We start from the raw sequence: 21,312 nt of genomic DNA, 5'->3' as shown, positions 1-21,312 counted from the left end.
TGATACCAGAAGCTACTTTTGAATCCCTTAATAATTCTGGTGTTGAATGATGGCCTGTCACTAAAACTTGTTGATAGTCATGGAGCTGGGGACAGCAATATTCAATGGTACATGTTATCAATATATAAAATACTTCACCATGGTCAATGATGACCTTCATGGTTTTATCGTTGTTATTTAAATGCTGTTTAGCATTGTTGACTTTTAATTTACTTTTAAGTTATCATGTCTAAATGATCATTAATATATTTATGTCTAAATGATCATTAATATAAAACATTATATTAATATATTATATTAATATAAAACATTATTTTGCTTTCTTTGATTTTTTTTGGGGGTGGGGGAAGGTAACCTGTTAAGAATGATATCAAGATCTGTGTTTCTAACCTGCAAATGAAGTTAAATTGGCACTTGAGAAAGTTCTCTCAAGTAGATTATTTTTAATAAGAGAAATAAGACAAGTTGTTTCAGTGATTTATGAATCTGTGGGATATGAATATCATCAGTTGCTTAAGGTTTGATTCTTGGACTATAAACTTTCTGAGAAAACACAATCTTTTTTTTTTTAATTTGGGGTGAAAATGAACAAATTGCAATATTACCTGCAGTGCAAGGACATCCAAGCCATTTTTCATTACTGGTGAAAGAAAAAGCAGGCAGCTAGTGGTTAAAATCCTCTTTCTCTGACACCTGCTTCTTTTCATACTGTTTGATAACTTAAGGAACTTAATTTAGAGGATGGTAGTTTGGTGGTTTAAATGAAAGAGTTCTGAAAAGGTAACATCAAAGTTCATACCAGCTCCAGTTCCCCTTCCTAACTCTCCTTTGCCTCACATACTATCCATGCGGTATGCATTCACTCATGCATTCATTTGTTTGACACATAGCCATTGAGCACTGCCTATAGGCAAATGGAAAATACAAAGATGATCAGACATGACTTATGCACTTAGTCTTCCTACCAAATGCAGTAGATACTGTAGACTGGATCAATCCACTCTGACCCACTCTGTCATGCCTTTCTGGATTGCAAAGCCTGGGCATCTAGAAATAACATTTCTCAGATTCCCTTGTAGCTACAATTCCATGTAGGCACTATGTTTCACTAAACAAATGTACCCACATAAGACTGAAAATAGAAGTACCAACTTGAGCTTGGGGTCACTGTAGGGGGACTGAATGTGGTGGAAGCATTTGGTTTTCTGAAGGCATCTGAGATTTTAGACTCTATTTTTTGTCCCTGGAGTTGTAGGTACTGTGAATGGAGGCGGTAGAAATGGAATCTTTAGGCAATCAATTCTCTTGATGAAGTTAAATGGTTCTCTGGGTTGCATTGTTACTAGATATGAATGACTTAAGTTTGATTCCGTAGCCCTCCCAGTAATTCTACAAATTATGTAATAACCTGTAATAAGTCCCATTTTTGGTAAGCTAGCTGGAGTGGATTCTGTTGTCTGTATCAAAGTACCCTGACCTTTACACCATACAATTGGCAGATATTGTGGGCACAAATTGCTGTAATATCCAGTAAACAATAATTAGTGTGATAGGAAGGTGAAAGTAAGTTTGCATGGAGGATGGGAGGAAGAGGTATTATTTCTTACTGCGGTGTTCGGAGAGAGAGAGAGAGAGCTATTGATAGTTGGAAGGGCTTTGAAAGATGGATAAAGCAAACATCTGGAATGGGGAAAGGAGCACATCAGATGAAGAAGGAGCATAGAAACTGAGGTAAGAATAGGAGCAGGGGTGGAACACAGAAGCATAATAAGTAGAATGAGGTATGATGAGATATGGTATTAGAAAGAGAAATAGGAAATGATGAAACACTGAAATTTGTGTGAAGGATGGAAGAGAATCACTGATTGATTTGTTCATTTAACAAGTGTTTCTTGAAACCCTATCCTGTGCCAGGCATTGTGCCAGACAGGACTCTACCTCATTATGATGAATTTAGTGACAAAGTGAAGAATAACTTTTAGTGATGAGAGCACTGAAGACAGGGAGCCAAGCGGCTTTTACCAAAGTCTAATGAGTGATAATTAGCAGTGACAATAGGAATAGAGTTCACTATACTTTTTACTGCCAACTTCACATTTGTCCATTTTATTTGTACAGCACAATTTTTTACTTACTATATTAATTTTAAAATTCTAGTGTATGAATGTGCACGTACTTGATGACTTGTGGTTTGCATATAATTTCATGTATGCATGGCTTATCACCTTTTGTGAGACCACAGGTTCTCAGTGAGTGATTGATTCTCTGCTATTTTAGGCATATAGTAGACATTTAATAAAAATCTTAATAGAAACCTTCAAATCTGTAGAAATTATCAGAGAATGCTTTGACCCAATAAAAGCCAGATATTAGCACAGTCATCCGGCTTTTGTGATGCAAGGATGATTACCTTAAATTTCCAGTCTTACTTGCAGTTGGAAGACCTGGCCTCTCTGAGAACCTCTGCGTGTCCTTTGTGGGATGGTTTAGGGTGGGTGAGGATGGTTGGGATTAGCCACTCCCCACCAGTCCCAAATTCCTAGATCATCCAGTTATCCCAGCGTGCCATTCTGTACCATGGTGAACAACACCCTGACTCCTTTACTGGTCAAAATATGAGTGCCAGCCTTGGGGTAGAGCAGGTTTGCTGATGGGCTAGAGCCACACAGAGGGTTTATGAGGAAATATCTTCCAATTGGTTATTAGGAAATCATGCTTCTAATAGTGTCTATGAGCACCCAACCCCTTTGGTCTTTCCCCAGTAATTTCTCTGTCAGATCCAGCTTCCCAACTTGCTGCTTTATCTTATTCTCTTTCTTGGTTCTCTTTCAGTCTCCTTTCTCTCCATTCTCTTCCCATCTCCAATCCTCATTAACTGTAAATGGAACAATCCAGCTATTTGTTGGTTTATTGTTCTCTCCTCTCCTCCAGACCATTTTCTTGAATTACGTGAAGACCTAACTTCTTTACTCAAGGCCACTTTCTATCTTGGAATTTTTCTGAAGAGGGAAACTCTTGTGTTATCTGCTAATGTATATTCACTCTACTACACAAATAGTGACAAATAGCATGTGTTCCAAGTGATTCCAGTCAGAGGAGGAGTGGTATTCCTGTCAGGAAAAAAATAGGTGAAATTGGCAGTATAAATTGATGTCAGTTTATGAAAACTCATACAGATGGAATTAAAATTGCAATTTTTAAAATGTGTTAAACTCATAAGTTCAGTTCCCTGTTGAAAAAAAAGAGTAATTATTATTATATTTTTCTTTCTTTTTTTAAAATTTTGTCTAAAGCTGCAAAAATTGAACCTAATTTACTAGTGACTTCTACCAGGGCAATACTGGAATATGACTTTTATTTATTTTTTGAACAACTTTCCTATTTATTTATTTATTTATTTGAGAGATAAAAAGGGAGACAAGGCAGGAGGAGGCACAGAGGAGGAGGGAAAGACTTTCAAGCAGACTCTGTGCTGAGTGGGGAGCCTGACACAGGGCTGGATCTCATGACCCTGAGATTATGACCTGAGCTGAAATCAAAAGTTGGACGCCTAACCAACTGAGCCATGCACTGAAATATCACTTTTATTTTATTTTATTTAAGATTTTTTATGTATTTAGTTGAGAGAGAAAGATGGCACAAGCGGGAGGTGGCAAAGGCAGAGGGAGAAGCAGACTCCCTGCTGATCACGAAGCCCAATGCAGGGCTCGATCCCAGGACCCTGGGACCATGACCTGAGCCAACGGATTGAGCTACCCAGGTGCCCCTGAAATACCACTTTTAAAAGAGTTGTTATACTCAATAAATACATTTATTTTAATGCCTTTGGAATCTTAAGTTCCAAGTATTTTGCTATGGATCAACCGAAACTTTTGAAAAACTATATATAGAGAGTTATATATACAGTTGTAGTTTTACTTGTATATAATATAAATACTTATATATAGTTATACACATAGCCATATATTTAGAATATTTGTGTATATTCTAAAATCCTCCCCAAACACACTATTTTAATATATTATATGGTTTAAAATAAACAAAAACTTTTTAGACATATATTGCCTGGGCTATGAAATCACAAATCAACTAACAAAGGTGTCAGAGGCTTCCAAAGCAAAGGAAAGCATTCAGTTAAGCCAGAAAAGTCCTTTCCTCTGTCTTATCGATCTTCTGTGGCTAGTTCACATTGATATTCCACAAAACCTGAAAAGAGGACATCAGACAATGCCAACCAAACAATTCTTTAACCTACCCATTGGCTCCAAACATCCTGCTTTGCCTCGTGAACAAACAACCCTTAGGCATCTTTCATATTTTGGGCTAAATTTGAGCTGTCAGTGAGGGCATGTGACCCATCTCAATTCACTTCTCTGCACATATGCCATACCTTCAGCTCAAAATTCTCACTGTTTTGGATAATTTAATAATCATTCATTTTCAGGCACAGGATATGTGAGTGCCTAGAAAGGGAAATTGTCTCCATCGTCCCTATCTTGAAAAATACAACATTGCAAAGAATTTTCAATGAATTGGTATGTGCAATATGAATTTTATCTTCACGTTGTGTGCAGGTGTGTGTGTATAGTTTAATGCATATTGTACTTCTGTATGTATGGCTCTAGAAAATAATTCTTAAACATCCTTCTATACAATTTCTTCATGGGAATCTGACAATAGTTCTGTCAGTTTCACTCAGATAGCTATATATTTTGATAAGAAGCAATGACAACCTGAGCTTTATAAAGGAAATCTTGAGAGATCATCATTGTAAAAAGAAATTGCTACATTGATATATTTCATGCTCCAGCATTGAAAAAATAATGTTTTAATTGCTCTTTCCTGGCTTTCCTTTTTGTGATTGATGCCTTACAGGATTTCGGAGGGTCTTCATTACTTTCGGCATTGTTTTTTGGCAAGGTACAAACGGGTTGCAAACAAATCAGTAGAATGAACTTTGCAGTGGCCTTTCTAACCCAAAACTCAAGTAGTTGAATTATTTCTTCTGTCACTGTAAGTGATCCAAAAATGACTGTGTAACTTTCCATACACAGGATACATGCCCACAGAGTTCAGTCCTACCGTTCTCTACTGAAACATACCAGGACCAGAGCAGGGTGCAAACATGAACCAGCCCCAATTAACCTAGTGTGAGGAGCCACCCTGTAATGAGGTTTCAAGTGAAGTGATTGAAAAGATTTTTTTCCTTTAGCGTAAACTTGAAAGGAAGGGCAGAAATGGGCAAAGGCCAACCACCATGACTTAGCTCTATCAAGAAGCTCCAAAGCAAGAGAGAACAGCCCAGACAGTTTTAGCACCTTTGGTTTACAGAACGCAGTTGGATGTTATGTCAACATCAAGGAACTGACAGAATGAAGCTAACTGGTGTGAAAAAAAATCCATGCCACTCCTTCTGAAGAAGCTTCTAAATACCAGTTGTCTAAACCTATTGATAAGCATGGATGCATTATTAATGAAGCCAGCAGCCTGCCCAGTGCTACTCAGATGGTTCAAGCATTTAGTAGGAAATATTTCTATGAAGTTTTGCACAAAATAATGACTGTGTCTGTCTTAAATGAAACAAATGTCTGTTGCAAGCTCTGGGGAGGCTGGGAGTACACAGCTGCTTTCTAGAGAAAGGCAGAGGGGCACCACCTGCTGAAGACAGGCAGCCAGGCACGCAGTGGCCCACTGAATATTGACTGCTTAATAATTCAGGACAACAGGAACCCTGGCTCTTCAGACATGGCACCATCCCTTCATCTTGGCTTTTCATCACCCTAATGAGCTACTTGAAGACTTAGATGCTAAAATGTCTTCTAGCAATTCTCAACAGACTGGGGTACCCACTAAAGGGGCTATTTTCTCATTTCATCTCTCTTCCACTTTTTTTCTTCTTCTCTCTCCCTCTTGCCTTCTCTTTCTTCATTTTTTCCATCCTTCCATTTATGTCATAAGAATACTAGGTAAAAATACTAAGGTAGAAAGAAGCTCGAACTTAGAATCACTTTCTCCATAAACTCCTGATCTATTAAAAGGACAAAAAAACGATACTTCATGTATCGTGGTCTGATTAGACTCCTCCGAGAAACCTTTGAAGAATACTGTGTACTTACAGGGGCTTTACCTGGAGATTTCGAAAGTGAAGCTTGCAGATGAATCCAGCTTTCCTATCATGTCATGCAGAAGGAGGTAAAATCTTGGGCCCAGTGGAACAATTCCAGCCAACTGGCGGCCCTTAGGTTGCCACATGTGAAGGCTGATTCTTGTGACTCATACAAATCATAACTGCAGGACAGGATTCAAGTTTTAATTGGCCCCACAAAACAAGAAGGGTGGCAAAGTGAAGTTTTTATTTACTAGATAAATATTTACCAATTTTCCAAAATATTCATTTACCAATTTCTTCGGTGTTTTCCCCCATTTGTTTAAAAAGGTTTTATTGAACCCCATAACATGTCAGGCATGAGTTTCAGTTCTGGGGACACAGCAGTGATCAAGACTAACCCCTGCGGTCATGAGGTTAACACTGTCTTTGGACATTTACATATAACAAACTAATGAACCGATACTTAAAAGCACTAATTGCCGATTGTGTTAAGTGCTTTGGAAGATTTGATAGGGTGTCATGGGAAGAGTACTGAAGTTGGGAAAGGATACTCCTGCAGACCAGAGTTGTGAGGACAGTCTTATGAGGTAGCATTTCACCTGAGAGGAGACCTGAAAGTGAGAAGCAGCCAGTCAATGGAATTAGTCAGATATAATGCTTTCCATGAAGGAGGAAAGCAATTATAAGGGATTCCTCAGTGTCCCGGACCCTACCATTAAGCTCTGTTGGTTGAGGCATGGTGTGTCCACAGGAGAGGGCAGGAGATAAGGTCAGAAATGTATATCTTCAAATAAATATGTTATTTGAGGAGTACAATATGTAGCTTTTCCAATATCCATTCTTCCCTCGTTCCTTACTAAGAGTGGTGATTTTATCCCAAACTGTAATGTTGCTACATAAAAGATACCTTTCCTGGCATTTTTTTGCTTATTGGTTTTGTTTTGTTTTAACTGGCAGGGGTGGTCATTGAGATATAGGCAGAAGACATTAAGATGTTGGGTAGATTTCTGGGAAATCTCTTTAAGGGAATCAATGCAGCTGGGAGACATGATCTCTTGCCCTTCCTTCCTTCTTTTTTTGGTTGTTAGGCTAGGACTCAAGCAGCCACATCAGGCCATATGTCAATCTTAAGAATAAAAGCCGTGAGTAAGAATGGTGTACAAATCCGGACAAAGCAGAGTCCCCATTGACTAGGGTGCCTCCATATTAGCCTGAGTGCCTGGTCCCCAACTTTTTCCATATGGGAGAAAAAGAAACCTCTACCTTTTCCCAGCCAAATCAATTTGGATTTTCTGTTGTATGCAGCTCAACATGACTCTTTCAGAAACACCATATCTGGTATTACTTTAGATTTTATCTTTTAAGATTCAAATGCTAGTTATTGAAAGGGAATACATATGAAATAGTTTACTGGGAAAGGAGACATAGCTAAGATTTTTTTTAAAAAAATAGAGGTATTTTGAGAGGGAATTTCCCATTACTAAAAATGTTCTTCAAAAATATTTTCAGAGATGATTCATATATACATTTTTCATCCTTTTTAACATTTAAAATGAGACAACTTGAAAGATCTTACAAGTAGAGAAATGAAAACCTCAAAATGTCCAAAAACCCAAGAGGGAATTTGTCAATTCTGAAGCACCACTCTTTCGAGTTTAATGTATCATCATTACTTGTTATACCTACCCTTTTGAGTGGGAATTAAAGTAGGTCAGTTATTCACATTTACCTTTTACCAATAATTCCAAAAATTAGTTGTATAAAATTGTTTTTGAAAATCAATGGATGTTCTTGGCTCTGTCTTCCTTCTGTTAATATTAAGCACCATGTCCCTTTTGGGACTCATGAATTCATGTTGTCATATCTGAGACATCATCCTATTTATATTCTTACAAAATCACTCACCTTAGAAGGAAGAGGCCATTGGCAGACTGGCTTACCATTTTCATCTGGATAAAAGTAAAAGTGTAAAGGAGGAAACATGATTGTTCTCCTTAAATTACCATTGTTTGCCAAATAGGCACTTTAATTATTTTACAGTTAACTAGCTTATTGTTAAGGTCTAATAGCAAAACAAATAGCAATGATTTTAGAGATTTTAATAAAAATTCTGATATAGAAAACCATTGACTTATTTACTAATTTTCTTTAATAAGTGGAATTATCCTTCTCTAGTAAGTTATACAATTTATTTGATAAAAGGAGGTCAAAGGAAGGTATCAATAAAATATTTAAAAATGGAAAAACCCATTCTAAGAGAAATACCCCAAACAGTCAGAGGTATGGTTGTGAAGGTGACAGACCTGTATACAACTAAGCGTGGTACAAACTTCATACTATAAAGAAATGGTGCTGAAACTCAAGGGTAAGTTAATTCTAATAGGAGAATCAAAGAAGGCTTCTGGGATAAGGTGGCATTTGAGTGGAAAAGACAAGAAAGATTTTGAAGGTCTGCAGATTGTGAGGAAGGCATTTTACACAGAGAAGAGAGCATGAGCAGAAACCCAGGGGTGCGGATATGTTTGGTAAACTTGGGAGAGCAAGGAGGGTTAGATTCTAGGAAGAAAGAAATGGAGAGTGGATGTGGTGTCGGATAGTGCATGACTCTTGTTCTTCAAAGCCGCATCTCATGAAGAATAAAAGAGTAAAACAAATGGCTAAATGAGTGACAATTAGAAAAGGTAGAGTGAAAGAGGAAATAGGATACTGGGAGAGAAAACAGCCAAAGTTGGACCCTGCTTAGACAGGCTGCCAAGCATTTCAGTGATATTGAAACTGAGACGTAAGAGAGACCAGTCATGTTACATTTGGAAAAGAGCACTTCAGGCAGAGGCAGCAGGATGTGGTGTGTTTAAGGGCCTGCCAGTGTGTCTAGGAGTAGTTGAGTGTATGAAAGGGAGTAGTAGGAGGTAATGTAGGAAGGGTATGTAGGAATCAGATCATCTCTAGCCTTCTGTGCCATGTAAGGAACTTGGATTTTATTCTGAGTGCACAGGGAAATCATGGAAAAGATTTAAGCAGGGAAACGGCATGACTTGGTTTATGACTTATGAGATCATTAGCTGACACATGGAGAACAGATTGGAGAGGAGGCAAAGAGACTGAGAGGCCATGGCAGGAATCCAAGTGAGATATGGAGGTGGTTTAGTCTGAGAGGTGAGGGATGGGGTGCAGTGGATTTGAGAGATACGTAGGAGGTAGAATCAAAAGGATTCATCATTAGACTGGATGTTGGGTCAGGACAGTGGAGAGGGAACAATCACATACAACTCTAAAGTCTCATAACTAAAGTTTTAGTGAGATTCCTACAGTTGCCACATTCAGAAAGAGGTTATAAAAGAAGTTGCAATTCCCTAGAGTTTTCAAGATTCCTATTCAACTTACAGATTATAGAACAATATAAATAGGTAGCGATTCTGTTATCAAAGTCAGACCTATTTAAATCATAATCTCACCTCTCAAGGACCCACCGCTCTATAAAGAATTTAATTTTTGAATAAATTATTCTTCCTTAAAATCTGAAAGTGGATGACATAAAATAAATATAATACTCTGTGGTAATTGTAGGTTAATTTTTGGATTTTTTTGTAATACTTCTGAAAGTATTTCAATTACATTCTCTTGTTGATTTGGACAGTTTATAGCTTAATCTCTTTTTTTTCTAGTGTTAATGATGAAATATTCATCCTCCGTGATGAATGGAGGTAGTAGACAGATTCAGCTGAATAACTGAATATCTCAAAACTAATTTTAAGTATTTAATTACTTTTCCCATGAAGACTCTGACCAGATTGTTAGGGTACAGGGCAAAGAAGACAGATTCCTTACACTCCTCAGTTTGCACTTGATTTGGTGAAATGATGCTTTGAACCATCCCAAAAGGAGTAGAAAAGAAGCCATGTTGTTTGAATGCCATGAGGTCGCCTGTATAACTGATTACTGGCTAAACTCTATTTTTAAATAGTCTATATATTGCCACCTCATACATGACATATTTTTAAATATCTAAGAAGCCATATATATATATTTTGGTTCCAAATTTCAAAACAAAAGTTTTCAGAGCTCAAGTAAATAAGAGGATCAATGATATTTTTCTTGACTACTGCTGTTCCACCACATAGAAAGAAGAATTCCTTTTTGAAAGATGTATTTTTAAGTGCCTTTCAAAGAAGTTTGGATTTGGGCTCCTGGTGGTGCCCAGGAAGTGAAATGAACCATAAATGAGACACATCAAAAGTAACTTACAAAGAATTTTTTTAATATTAAAGTGATGAATCAGAGCTCAAATTAACAAGTAAAGGAGTCTGCCTATAATGAAAATCTTTTTCCAACATAACACTTCATTATAAAGGGAGTTTTTCTATAATAGAAGCAAGTGTAATTACATTTTTATATATAATTAGGACATTATTATCATTTCACCATATCAAAGTTCATTATGAGACATCTCCGATACATTTTTCATAGAGCAAAAATAAAAAGAGAACAGGAGTCCTTCAATTAGACTCATATAAGGACATCCACAGAGACTGAGGGAAGCTGATCAAACAGCTTACTTCGCCCAAAAGGGACCAGGTGGAACCCACGTTGCTTTTATGACAGAGAAGTTGCTTTTCTTTTTGTATCCTGCATAATTTCCAATTACAGTTGTTCACCCTGTCCTATTCCACCACAAGAAATTAAAGGTGCAACACACTCATCTGGAACCTCCAACATTTCAAGCTGCTGTCCCTCAGCTCCGGGATGTATACCTGCCTCAGTAGAGGTCTCTTCCTGCCGGACACACACCTGTCACACTGGGGAGGGTCTACAAACTGCTCTGTCGCACCAGTTTTATAAAAAATACCCGTGGTACCCATTTTCCCCTGCCCCCCTCCCCATCTTGTAATGATGGAAGATACTTAAGTAGCTTCTACAGCATAAAGAAGTGACATGTTAGTAACACATATAAAACAGATTATATAACATGAACAATCTGTCATGTGTTGGGATTTGTGTGTGTGCAAATACATTTGGACTTGTTCATCTATTAACATGTTCACAGCCAATGAAAAGCAGATGCATCTTATGCATGATTTTACAGTGGAGGTTGCTTCTGGTGCAGTGGAAAGGATGATAGCATGATTTCAGAACCTCTTAGTACTCCAAACTCAGAATTTCAGAATTTCTTTTTTTCAGCTTTTCAGCTTTTCAGCCTTGGAACCCTCACTAAGCAGCGCCCCCAGGAGTTTATCATGGATGTTCAGTGTGGTTTTAACATCTTTAGCCTCTGCTCTACCTGCAGGATGTGTGGGATGTGTCAGAGCAGGGTTTCCTTTAGACCCGAAATGAGATTACTGGAAGGTCAGCGGTGGGAACTGAGCTGAGCGTCCTCCTTGTACCTATGCACCCGACCGACGGGAAACAGACGCACAACCCAAGTCCCCCACTCCCCACCTTTCTGCTCCACCATATATGGATGGTATTGATCGTGTTTCTCTACAGTTTCCACAGTTCCCAACAAGAAATTTTCTAAAAAGCTGAGTGATCTCTACTGCACTAAATAACTTACTTTTATTTTAGGATGTGTGTGTGTTTTATGGTATACCATCCCCCTTTTTTTTGGGACAGCAGTTTGGTGTGAACCGCTATATGTAAGCAAATAAAATACACGTAAACTGTCTCCAAAAAGATGATTTAGAGGATGCTTCAAGAACTTCAGGTTTATAATCTTACATACCAATTATTATTATAATACATAAATATGATAACTAAGTGGGTTTTATAATTAATAGGATTTATATAAATAGGCAATCTAAATATGGCAGCTTTACCTGGGCTGTATAGATCTTTTATTCTACGTGTTTTGGGCTCTTTCACTGCATATTATTTCTCATAATATCCCCATAGATACTTACCAAGATGTTAAAGAAGATTTCCAAAGAACCAGATCATTTATGGCACAGATGGATTTGAAATAATACTTTTATCACTTAAACCAACCACACTGCTTCTCAAAATAGTGATAACTCATTGATATCAAAATTGTAATTACCTTGTTTGACTATTCACTTGTATAGTTGTAAATATGGTTGTTTAGACAGAGAATCCTGTTTAAAAATAACAGGATTGTTATTTTTTTGTTATTATATACATTTGTTCTATATTGTAGTATAGCATATATTTAATATAAATATAACATATATAATATATAACTGTATAACAGTAACAATTGTTATTGTTATAATTGTCCCCCTAATCTCTTAAACCAAATTTAGTGATCAGTAACTTTTTCCTGTACTCATGTTTCTGCCTGTAATCCTGCCATGTTTCTGTTTGTATCATAGCTTTTTCATGGATTAAGTCTTTCTGAAAAACAGCAGCCAATATTTCTATACTCAGGTGGACCTCCTGCTTATCCATTTAGACTATTCATAAGATTTAGTTGTAAATATTAGAATTTTCTATGAGAAATTATTTCTTAGAATCAGATACTTTTTTACATTAAAATGATAAATATTAAGATGATAGTAAAATTAGAATGACAGGTACTGTTTGTGACTCTTTAAGAGGGAAAATCTGTTAAAATGCCCTCTCATTTTTTGCTTTCTGAATTTAAAATCTCTAAGCACAGAGATGTGTCACATTTCCTTTCATTAACCTAAAAAAAAATCGTGTACCAGGTACTTTATTTAAATATTGCACATTAAAAGTCTACAAACTACCTGCTTTTCTTTTAGCTAAAACAAAATTCAGCCTATTGAAAACAAGCAATGGAAGAGTGAGCAAATCAAGTATTAGATTAATTTTATTTAACTTTGATCACGTAACTCCTGGCATATCTTACAGTAAATAAATGCTTTGACAAAAAGTGAATACATTTATATTGTGGACAACACTACTGTCCAGGCGTTGCTGAGGCTGGCAGCCCAAGTTTTGAGGCTGTCTCAAATGAAATCAGCCTATCAGTGAGGTGCATCTGCACCAATTCATGTGTGTTTGGTTGTAATTGGTTTTGCATGCTCTGGTTTTTTAAGAGTCATGGGCTGTCTATGCATTCACATGTATTTATTTACATATGTTTCTTCCATTTGTAGATCCTTTGAGGGAAGGAAACCTATTTGCTATTTTATTTATACCTCTTTAAGGTACCTGTTAAAGAGCTTTGCCTACCATAGGTCTTCAGTAAATATTATTGATTCGTTTCTAACTGCTAATCACCCTTACATTTTTTTCCCTCTGTTTGTTTTATTTCAGTTCCATGGTACTGCTATCTCCCAAATAAGCTGAAAACTTCTTTCTTTTCAGAATACATGAGTACTGATAGGGAAGACTGGACCTGAAGGAGTGTAATGTATTATAATGTCCCCACTGCATTTGTGATAAATACATTCTAAGGTTCCAGATGTCTTCCTAAGGAAATGTCAAGTATGTGCTTCTTATTTACAGCAGAAGCATCTTTTCACAAATCAAAGAAAGTACAGGTTTTTTCACTTTGCTTTTGGGATACAGGGCTGGGTGAAGCACCTCTTTTAGCCTATCAAAGGACTGATCACACGTTCAGAGTCTGAAGTTATGCGGATTCATATTTAATTATGTTAGCCAATTATTTTGCTACACTCACAGAAGGGGAAGGATGGTGACATAGAAGAGAATTCCCAGATCACATAAAGTATTGCTATCCCTCCTAGCCATCTCTCCCATACTATCTACATATTCCTGTATCCTTTTTTTTTTTTTAATGAAACTTTCATCTCTGAAAAGAATAGCATTAAAATAAGTGCTACAGAAGGAAGCTGTGTTTGCTATAGAGCATCATGCTGGAAGTGCTTGCAATTGAGAAGTGCATCTTTTTGCTTCTCCAGAGGGAAACATGCTTGATCTCATTGTGTTTACAGTTAAAAACTCTAGACATGTTTTTACAACTTTGACTCCGAATTGGACTGATTTATTATACTTGAGAATGGGAACTCTGCTCTTTTTAACTTCTAGCTCCTCAAGGTTAATATTGATAATTATTTTTCACAAAGAATGTGTGTATTATGTTTGTGCTTCATTCAATACAAGGTGGCTATTATTGGGGCAATATTCAAGGTGAAATTAAAAGAGGGCTTTGCAACACTTAATGGAGTGACTAATTCTCAAGCTAATGTGCTATTTTCTTGTGCAAGAAAATAGAAGTTTTATGAGTGATAAAATTAAGTGTCTCAATTTATTCTCTTTATTAATATTTCTGGCCTGGGGTGAGGGGCAATTTATTAAAGACTGAAATATTGTTTTAAGGTTTCACTTGTGGTTTTCATATGTATTAAGATAGAATGGATCCTGTCATAAGTCTCCAAGTGAACCTCTTCACTTTACACTTCTGTAGAAAATCAGGCAGACAGTGGTAAACTATGGTTCATAGGAGCAGACCTTTTCATTTGATTGTACAAAGGTTTATACTTAATATTTTTCTTCCATGACATCTGTCCTTAAAAAGCTTTCTCTTGAGTCCTCTCCATCGGCCTGTCTGTGCTGTGCAGTCCTGCAGCTGCCCATTCACTCACGCCTGCATGCACGCTTTCTTTCAGTTAGATGCTTGCAGACTGACCACGATGCCACTAGCCGCTCCTGCGGAGCTCTCACCCTGGCGGTGAAGCTCACAGAAGAGCATGAGCAGGAGGATAAGGCTCTCATTATTTCAAAAGCAGCCCGTGCTTGCTTTTCCTGCATCCTCCTCCAGGAGAGTGCTGTGTGAGGGAGCCTTGCCTCGATCTGAGACGCTGCAGCAGCAGTATTTCGGGTTGACAGCCAGCCTTCTCCAAGAGAAGATGCAGCCCCAGCTCTGATGCCCCATGATGCATCGCAGCGGCAGCTTGGACAGCTGTCATGGCCAGCTCGGCTCTTGTCTTCTCTGACCTCTTTTGACCTCATTTCATCCATAAGTAATGCCTGAAGTTTCATCCAGTGGTTGATGCTTCCACTTCAATAATGTAATTATTAGGGTCCCCCAGTCAACCAGTTGGCCAGATGAGCATGAAGCCCAATCTCTTCCAGAAGCCCTTGGCGCCTGACAGATGGTTGCATCAGTCGTGTTTAAGACCCAGTGTGTGCCTGTTGCCTTTTAGGCCCCTTTAAACTGTACTGCTGAGTAGAGTGTGAGAGGGAAGGTCCAAACAGCAAGACCGGATATGATGCTCAAAAACAACTGAGAAGAAATAAAGAGAAGATAGTATAAAAGGACACAATGCAGATTTGGTGGGGGCGGGGTGGATGTGTTTGGGGCATTGTCCATGAAACTAATCCCAGCAATATCTTTTTCCATTCATTCTGATCCTTTTACCTTAAATCTAGGATCCCATTCTCCCCTCCTGCACTTAGATGTGATTAAGAAAAAGTCTCCCTCAAATCAGACACAACTCTGAGATTTCAGGTGCCACTCACCCCTCCGCTGGTGTCCCTGGGCAGGGTACCACTGCTCAACTCTCCCTGTCAGTCATATTTACCTACAGCCTCCTTAGTAACATTAGCAGAAGGCAATAGACCTCTTCTCTTGCAGCATCGGGAACTTGCCACCTCCAAAACAGTGCCAGGTCTGGATAGCTAGTCCCTGAAGCAAATCTGCCACATAGCCACAAAGCCATGCTGAGCGTGTCACTTCAGGAGGCCAAGATATCAATATTATAGACCACTAAACCTAAATATCATATACTTAGTCTTATTTCCACAAAGGGTTGATGGGCACTAATTTCTAAATAATTGCACTAGAGAGTAGCTTTTTTATTATTTATAATGAACTGGTGACTTCTCAAAATGAAAAAAGTAAAAGTGATCTTTACATTCTTTTAACTATTTTAAACAAATACAATGCTTTTTTGCAATCCGTGAGGCCGACAGGTAGATTGCACTCTTCAGCTTTGTCTCTCATTCATTCATTCAGGAAAACATGAAGTGTGTATTATCTTCAGTGGTCGGTTCAGGTGCAGTAAAAAGTACCGCTGTGCATAAAGGCCTGGCTGCTATCTGCTCACCGAACTCACTGTGTAAGACAGAAGAAGAATGATCTTTCTTTTGTGTATCTTATAAGATCATTATGAACTGAGTTCCCTTTCCCCAGAAAGAAGCCTGGGATTCCCGGCCGGTTATTCTGAGCACGTGTCAGATTAGATAGTACCGAGGGGTAGGGTAATGAATGAGGTGGCCACTGGCAGAGTTTTTGCTGAAGCTCAGTCCTGCTAGTCAGAATCCCTCCAAGTATCTCTTGAATCCGGGGTCTTTTCCTCAGCTGGAAATTATTGTCCCAATATGGAGAACCCTAAGTTATCTCCTTGCATCAGTCTCTCTTCTGGAGGGGCTAATGTCACTTCCTTATAGCTCTCAGAGTATCATAAAAAAGATGTCGGGTTGTGTTACTCTTCCCCTTTGCTGGAAACTTCCAGTTGGCTGCCTATTGCCTGTAGCATAGAGACTGAATACCTTAGTTTAAAGATATTTATTTATTTATTTATTTATTTATTTATTTATTTATTTGAGACACAGAGACATAGGCAGAGACAGAAGCAGGCTCCCTGCAAGGAGCCCGATGTGGGATTTGAAACAAGTCCCGGGATCAGGCCCTGAGCTGAAGAAAGACGCTCAACCACTGAGCCACCCAGGCATCCCTGAGTACCTTAGTTTAGCATGTGAGTCCTTGTAGGGTATGCTTCAAACCTACTTCCCAGTCTCATCACCTGTCATTCTGTCCCCACTGCCACACACACACATGCCGCCTGAACTCTGGCATTGTCACCATTTCCCAACGCTGCTGCTCATCCATGACTCCAGGCCTCAACACACACCATTCATCACCTTTGTCCAGCTGGTAAGCTTCTCCTCACACATTAAAGATGCAGACCCCAGATGGAGTCTTGCTACATTTGGCCTGGCAGACAGTGCTATTCCTTCCTAAGAGATCCCGCAGTACTTTTTCATTCCTTTAAAAGATGTTATTTAAAAAAAAAAAAAAAGATGTTATTTTAAGTTTTCTTCTTACACATGCCCTCTGCAAGATCTGATGAGATCTTGGAGGAAAGGAGTGTGTCTCACCATTCTCATATCCTAGGGACCCAGCAAAGCCCTTGGCACAGAGTGGTATGCTAATGAATGTCACTTGGATGTATGGATACATGAAAGAGAAATTGATGGTGCCTGCTCCAAGGGCTTGTATCATTACTGCCCCCATTTACTCATGGTTTAAAAGAGCTAAATGAAAGAGTCATTCCATGGATGTTTCCATAGCGAGTAGAGGGCCACCTCTGGCACACATCATATTCAATATCCGGAAGAAGAAGCTACTGGGGCTTTGAATATAGCTATAAAAAGCAAAGTTCAATATATAGGCAGATTAGTTCCTAAGCACAGAAGCTTGGTTCATCACTTCTCCCAGCTGCCCCATTATTAGTAGTTGGGTCAGGCTTCTTTGGATGGAGCCACTGGCAGTCTTTATTTTACCCATTGTTATTTTCTTCTCGCTTCGAAGAAGTACGGCCTCACTTGTTTGAGTGATTATTGCTCTGCGGTGCCAGGATGTTTTAGAACAATGTTATGATGCCTGGTTGTACCTACTACCACTGAGACAAGCCCAGAAGTTAAATTATGAAGCAAACGTAAGCTTTGAAGACATTTTTATTTAATCTGTATTCCCCTGTTTCATCTGTACATCCATCCAGCACAATCTGCATCATTATTAGCCACATCAACTTGCTAAAAAAAGAGAGAGAGAGAGAGTAAAAAGTAAGACATCTGTGTTATAGCATTAATATATTCAAAGGTTTTTACTTTCATCTTGCAGGCATTAACAGTGTGTAAATGCAATGTAAGCGCAACTTACAACAGCACTAAGTTAGCAGAAGAAAAGTGTGCTTGGGAGCCTCGGAAAGAAGCAGGGCTTGCCAGGAACAAAAAAAAGAAGGAAAAGGAAAGGAAAGAAAGAAAGAAAGGATATGTCTGCGTGGAGAGGACAACCAGGTTGGGAATTATGTAAAAAGTGGAGGTTTATCTATAGAGTATTTTGCCTATTGCTCTTCCATAGCTTTATTTCGAATTGCTAGCACAATTTCTAAGGCACTGAGGCAACCCTGAAGCAGTGTGCTGAAGGTGTGTTTGTGCTGCTATGCCCTCTGGCTTGGCTGCCAGCCTATTCCCTTAGATCAGAGCCAGAAGGCAGACTGTTTTCGAATACCGATCACCTCACCCGGACCTAATCCTTTGAGTTCTCTTTGGCATCTATTCCTTCTGCCAGTTTCCTCTTCTGTTCCTCTCTTTTCTTCTGAAGTTGACAACAAAGACATCCTCAGGGCCCTCCTTGATGTAAGACCACTCTTGATGTTATTACAGTGTGTTTTTTTTTTTTTTGGTACCCTAAAGTTGTGCTACTTTTATATTCAGCTAGCACAATATTTGCACACCAGAAGATAAAGAAAATGTGAATATGTTATACAGAGCGATCGTTTCTTTTTAATTTGTACCCCTCATTGTTTTTTGATGTAAACCCTTTCCTTTCCCTGTCACTCATCTACATACCTGATCAAGAACCTGAAGGTCTTTCTTTATAGACGATGCTACTTCTATACCTTAAATTGGCCTGACCTGCCACTTTTAATTTTAAAAATATGGCTCTATGAGATATGGATGAATATGGAATTTCTGTGAAACACAAAACTTTTGAACGGTTCCTGTCCTCTGTGATAGTGAGTTTTAAAAGGGAAATCTCCAAAGAGCTAATTAGTAGACAAGTAGAGCTCAGCCTGAACAAAGCTGAAAAGATTGCAGATAACTAAAAGGACCTGGCCATAGCTGACAAAAATCAAAGCCCTGACAGAGAGCTGGCGGTAACCTTGGGCTGCTAACTGACAGGGACAATAAAAAAAAAGCCCTTCTGAACCTGGCAGAGAGTGACAGCCCCACTCTAGGCTCTGGGACGAGCACAATATCTCCACTGCAAGGAAGCAGTAATCTTCCAGCGGGCAAAACCAAAGGCTTTTGCCGCCCACCTCAACTCCAAAAGATGGGACCTGGGGCCTACCACCATTCATGGCGCAGGGAGGGGGTGGGGAGTGAGCGAGAGATAGAGAGATTGATTGATTGAGATGGGACCCTTGAAAAGTTCCAGGCTAGTAATTCACTTGACAGTGGGAAATCTCTTTCTGGGATGGTGAGGAAATGTGGGGTGGCCCAAGATAGAGAAGGAACAAGGCTGTGGCCCGTGGCTCAGGCTGAGGAGCAATGAAGAAGAGTGGCAAGTGCTAGTTGGAAAAAGCCTCTGCAGGCCAGGACTTAATGAGCCCACCAGCCAACAAAACACGGTTGCAAGTAAAAGGCATAGCACTGCAAGGAGGCTCCAGGCATGTAAGGACAAAAAGGAAGTAGGAGTCAAGGAAAAAGAGTCACAGAATGGGCCACTGTAATTAGTAATTCCTTTATTTTTTTAAATTTAAATTCAATTTGCCAACACATGGTATAACATCCAGTGCTCATCCCATCAAGTGCCCTCCTCAGTGTTCGTCACCCAGTCACCCCATCCCCTCACCCACCTCCCCTTCTGCATCCCTTTGTTTGTTTCCGAGGGTTAGGAGTCTTTCATGGTTTAGAAAACACCATTTGTAAAGAGGGGTATGAAGCACAGAGCCTCATTCTTAAACTGCTAGCCTGGAGAAAAACACAAAAATCACAATCTTTAAAAACCCTCTTGAAGTCACTGAGGAGCACAAGCAAGTTCTGGTAGGTTTACATTATGCTTAGGCATCGACGAGCCTTATTCTAAAATCCCAAAGGTGCAGAGTTCATGAGTGGTAAGAGGATGCTTCTGGTTAACGCTGAGTGATCTTAAAACTTCTCTCTGTGTTTATGGGATTCCATTATATACTTCTGGACCCACAAACAGTTCTATTTAGGAGAGAAGCCAAGCCCTAACAAAGTGCTCCAAGTACAATGAGGGTACTTGAGAGCAAGCACTTAAAAAGCATTCTGCTCTGAAACGTAACTGCTAATAACATACATTAGGTGGTTTCCATTATCCCTAAATAAGGTCTTGGTTCCAGACAAGTTCTTCTGCTTCTATATTTATTCCTCCCCCAGATAGTGAAATCTAAATCCTCCCTGACGCTGTAGCTCTTGAAGTCGTGGTCAGTGATTGCAGACTCCGGGCATGTTCTCTCAGAGGGAAAGGAGCAGTGGGACCAGGTGAAAGCTTTAGAGTCATAAACCTAGGGTTTTTTTTTTTTTTTTAAAGAAGAGGGCACATAAATACGCTCAAATTCAGTGATAACAAATCTCAGTTTTCTTGCTCAGACTCTGATATATGCAATCATATACCTCTAAATTCCTCTTCTTTTTTTTAAAGATTTTATTTATTTTATTTATTTATTCATGAGAGACACACAGAGAGAGAGGCAGAGACACAGGCAGAGGGAGGAGCAGGCTCCATGCAGGGAGCCCGACGCAGGACTCGATCCGGGGTCTCCAGGATCACACCCTGGGCTGAAGGTGGCGCTAAACCGCTGAGCCACTCGGGCCGCCCTAAATTCCTCTTCTGTCTGTGTAATTATTATGGTAAATATTAATGCATTTACCATGCACCAGAAGAGTGTCACCATCTCCTCTCTGCACTACAGTCCTGTTTCCACAAAGGACACGTTTGAGAAGTTACAAAGCTTGGCTTGGCTCAGAATGAGGCTGATCTCATTCATCTGTCTGAAGCTGAGCAGGTATGTCAGATAATTGAGAAAGGTTGATCTGAGTCAAGCAAATATTTGAACACTTGGGTCGTGGAAAATCTGCCTCATATTAAACTCAGGGGTAAAAGAATAATTTTCTCTTTTGACTTGGGTTTGAAATTTAATATACATTTTGGAAAAATAAGTGTATATCAGAACAGTGTGGTTTTTTTATGTATCTGCTCATATTTAAAACTGAGTATATAATCTAAAACAAGCCTTTTTCCCCCTCTTCAAACAAGTAACCTAGAGGCTATTGTAAAGCACAGCCTAGCAAATATTTGGTTTCTGGTTCTCTTTATTTCACGTTTATGGGAAAAACTAAGGGTCTTCTGTTTCATAGTTAAAAGTGATGCTTCTAATTCACCCACAGTGGGATGTGTTGTGTTCTTTTCTTTAGGAATAGAAGTAGATTTTTGGTGAACCATTTGTAGGGCTAAGCCAAACATCTTCATTCCAGAACACTAGCACATATTTGTGTGCTTAGGA

This window comes from Vulpes vulpes, chromosome 10 (genome assembly GCF_048418805.1).
Source record: "Vulpes vulpes isolate BD-2025 chromosome 10, VulVul3, whole genome shotgun sequence".
Taxonomy (NCBI): Eukaryota; Metazoa; Chordata; class Mammalia; order Carnivora; family Canidae; genus Vulpes; species Vulpes vulpes.
Note: the sequence above shows the minus strand (reverse complement) of the source record.